The sequence below is a fragment of the Loxodonta africana genome, chromosome 18, assembly GCF_030014295.1.
Source record: "Loxodonta africana isolate mLoxAfr1 chromosome 18, mLoxAfr1.hap2, whole genome shotgun sequence".
NCBI classification, from domain to species: domain Eukaryota; kingdom Metazoa; phylum Chordata; class Mammalia; order Proboscidea; family Elephantidae; genus Loxodonta; species Loxodonta africana.
In genome coordinates, this window is record NC_087359.1 from 21,106,815 (window position 1) to 21,111,496 (window position 4,682).

Sequence of the window (4,682 nt, forward strand, 5' to 3'; positions counted from 1 at the left end):
AAAATGGATATCAGTGGTCTATATCTATGTGTCAATTATGTTTCTACCACAGTGTTTATAAACTATACCAAACTTCTTTCATCTTGTTTTTATCTACTACTTCTACTTTTTTTGTTGTTTTTTTTTTTCTTTTGCAGGTTGTATAGTTAGTGATACAAGAATCACCAAATTTCATTACCACGTCTGGCCTCAAATATTTCTCTTCTTTTAAGCATATTAATCTACCTGAATATAAAGAAGCTCTTAATAACAAGACAGGCCTTGAACATGACTGGTGAAGGTAATTCCAGCATCATTAGGAAACATTTTTCTGGTGTCTATTTATACTGGACAAATTGGAAATTTTTACTTGGATATTCAGAATACTTAATATATTTAAAAAGTAGATTCTAAAACTTCAACAAGTTACAGGAGTCTGACATAACACAAGAATGTTGGTGTACTGGGTCCACTTAAGATTTCAGGTTCATAGAAAGTAACATTTAGAAAACCCTTCCTATAAGTAAATCTTTTTTCTTGCTTTCTTTTTGCTTTGGTAAAAAATGTAATTTAAACTCAAAAAGGTTAAGTGAACTACAAAGTATAGCAGGCAAGTTGTATATCATCTCAATTTTCCATCTCTCCAGAATTCAATTTATGACTCTGATAGTTCAGATTCCAGGCTATGCAGGGATCATATCTATTTTATTCTGTATAATAACTAGATAAGGGCCAATCTGATATTAATATTCATATTTTTTATTGTGATGAAGGATTCCTAAGCATTTACCCACCAGTAAGGTACCTAAAAAATTACTAAAAAGAAAAAAACTCACTGCCGCTGAGTTGATTCCAACAGAGTAGAACTGCCCCACACGGTTTCCAAGGAGTGCCTAGCGGATTTGAACTACCAACCTTTTGGTTAGCAGCTGTAGCTCTCAACCACTATGCCACCAGGGTTTCCTAATAAATGACACATTAATGAAATTGGGATAGTTGTTTTTTTGTTGTGAGGTGTTGCCAAGTCAGTTTTGACTCACAGCGACCCCATGTACAACAGAACAAAACACTGCCAGGTCCTGTGCCATCCTCACAGTCGTTATTATGCTCGAGCCCATTGTTCCAGCCACTTTGTCAATCTGTCTCATTGAGGGGCTTCCTCTTTTTTGCTTACCTTCTACTTTGCCAAGCATGATGTCCTTCTCCAAGGGCTGGTCCCTTCTGATAAATATCCAAAGTATGTGAGACGAAGTCTCACCATCCTTGCTTCTAAGGAGCATTCTGGTTGTACTTCTTCTAAGACGGATTTTTTTCCTTCTTCTGGCAGTCCATAGTATATTCAATATTCCTCCCCAGCACCACAATTCGAAGGCATCAATTCTTCTTCGGTCTTCCTTATTAATTGTCCAGCTTTCACATGCATATGAGACAACTGAAAACACCATGGCTTGGGTCAGGTGCACCTTAGTCTTCAAGGTGACATCTTTGCTTTTCAACATTTTAAAGAGCTCTTTTGCAGCATATTTGGCCAATGCAATACATCATGTGATTTCTTTTTTATTGTACTTTAGTTGAAGGTTTACAGAACAAACTAGTTTCTCATTATACTGTAAACATATTGTTTTATGACATTGGTTAACAACCCCATGACGTGTCAACACTCTCCCTTCTCGACCTTGGGTTCCCTATTACCAGCTTTCCCGTCCCCTCCTGCCTTCTAGTCCTTGGCTGTTGTGCCCCTTTACTCTCATTTTGTTTTATGGGCCTGTCTAATCTTTGGCTGATGGGTGAACCTTGGGAGTGACTTCATTACTGAGCTAAAAGGGTGTCGTGGGGCCATACTCTTGAGGTTCCTCTAGTCTCTGTCACTCCAGTAAGTCTGGTCTTTTTTTTGTAAGTTAGAATTTTGTTCTACATTTTTCTCCAGCTCTGTCAGGGACTCTCTGTTTTGATCCCTGTCAGAGCAGTAAGTGTTGGTAGCCAGGCACCACCTAGTTGTACTGGACTCGGTCTGGTGGAGGCTGAGGTAGATATGGTTCATTAGTCCTTTGGACTAATCTTTCCCTTGTATGTTTAGTTTTCTTCATTTTTCCTTGCTCCTGAAGGGGTGAGACCAGTGGCGTATCTTAGATGGCTGTTCACAGGTTTCTAAGACCCCAGATGCTACTCACGAAAGTAGAATGTAGAACATTTTCTTTATAAACGATGTTACGCCAATTGAGCTAGATAGTCCCAGAGACCACATCATGTGATCTCTTGATTGCTGGTTGCATGGGTGTTGACTGCGGATACAAGTAAAATGAAATCCTTGATAATTTCAATCTTTTCTCCATTTATCACGATGTTTCTTATTGGTCCAGTTGTGAGGATTTTTGTTTTCTTTATGTTGAGGTGCATTCAGCCGCTAACCAAAAGGTCGGCAGTTCGAATCCACCAGCTGCTCTTTGAAAACCCTGTGGGTTGGTTCTGCTCTGTCCTATAGGGTTACTATGAGTCAGAATCAACTTGATGACAATGGGTTTGGTTCTGTTTGGTTTTTATGATTTGCTCTGGCCAATAAATGTGATGAAAGTGACAACGTACCAGTTCTGAGCATATGCTTCAAGGGGTCTTGTGTCTCTTTTCTCTCTTGGACTCTCCCAACTGTCATGAGAACAAACGCGTGCTGTCCTCCTGGATGATGAGAGACATTTGTCTGAGTGGCCTCTGTCACTCCTGTCACCAGCCAATGAGTCACCAGACATGTGAGCAAGGCCATCCTAGACCAGCCACCCCCTGCTGACCCATCAGCTGATTGCAGATGCAAGAGCAAACCCAGCTGAGAGCAGATAACCCCAGTCCAGATCAGCAGAACTGCTCAGCTAACCGTAGACTCTTGAGCAATAATAAATGCTTATTGTTTTAAGCCACTGAGCTTTCAGGTGGTTATTAGACAGCATTGTTGTAAAAAATACTAATGATCACAAACATAGCCCAGGACTGGGCCACCATTTCATTCTGTTATACATAAGGTCACTCTGAATTGGAGCCAACTTGACAGCAACTAACAACAACATCATTGTGGCAATAGCTAACTATTTAATGTTTGGCAATAGCCAAACATTAAAAGTGCAAGTCAAGCAATGCTGAGACTCAGACATTCCATGAATCACCCGTAATATCTACCCTTACTCAGATATGGTCAAAACAATTCTTGTTATCAGTTGTTACTTGGTTCAATGTTCTACTGGTTTGGATATCCTTTTCTAAAATTTCTATAGATTAGTTAAAATTAAGCTTGGAAGTAACCTAGCGCAACCAGCTAACTTTATAGGACTGAAGTCAAGGCCAGTCTGGTTAAGGGACATGTCTGCAGCCACTCTGATAGTTAGGTACAGAACTAAAGGTTAACATTTTTCCCATTTAACATTGGATGTCTCGGTTCTGCTCTTCATCATGTATCTTAAAAAGAAAAATGTTCTGTGAATACTCTATTTTGTGGGGTTTATAACTATGGCCACCATGTCTTTTGAAAAAGATAATTCAGTCAGTGTTTTCCATGGTAATAACCAGATTCAGCTGCTACTGATGGCAAGACGGCCTCAGTCTTGGTGTGGAAACATTTAGTACACTATGACTTTTTTTTTTTTATTAACTTTTATTAAGCTTCAAGTGAACGTTTACAAATCCAATCAGTCTGTCACATATAAGTTTACATACATCTTACTCCCTACTCCCACCTGCTCTTCCCCTATTGAGTCAGCCCTTTCAGTCTCTCCTTTCGTGACAATTTTGCCGGCTTCCCTCTCTCTCTATCCTCCCATCCCCCCTCCAGACCAGAGTTGCCAACACACTCTCAAGTGTCCACCTGATATAATTAGCTCACTCTTCAACAGCATCTCTCTCCCACCCGCTGACCAGTCCCTTTCATGTCTGATGAGTTGTTAATACACTGTGACTTTTCCTTTACCAATTTTTAAATGCTTTTTAAGTTTTTTGGATGGGATGTGTTTTCAGTATTGGAATGCATGCTTCTTAATTGATAGTATGGATTTTGAGAAATTTGATGTGGCAATACAAGCCACCAATGAGACAAGTGTCACTGTGGCACCACTGATCTGTGGCATGACGGTATGCCAATGGGAACTAGATATATTAATTGTGGACACTTTTCCAAAACAAAGACACCAGGGCCCCCTAACTATCACACAGGAAATCTATAATTATGCTTGCAAGCCTTATTTCACAGAAATAAAGGGGAAAAAAAGGCAAAACTTTACAAAACTAACACATCCAGGAAGCATCACCTGGTAGAATGCCCAACCTGTACAACAGTGAGGCTCTAGCTCTGGTCTGCTGAGCTTCATGAATTTCAGAATGGACCCGCTTTGACAGTAAATACATTAGAACCAGATAACGCCTTGCCAATGAGGTTCACTACAGAAGCCCTGGTAGCGCAGTAGTTAAGAGCTATGGCTGCTAACAAAAGAGTCAGCAGTTCAAGTCCACCAGCCGCTCCTTGGAAACCCTATGGGACAGTTCTCCGTCCTATAGGGTCGCTACGAGTTAGAATCGACTTGATGGCAATGGGTTTGATTTGGGTTTGTTAATGAAGTGCAGAGGCATAAAAAGTGGCTGGCAAATGGTTTATCCCAAAGGTAAGGAAAGTGATAGTCAACATAGTATGTTTACCTGCATGTATGTCTCAGGTTATGAGTATGGAA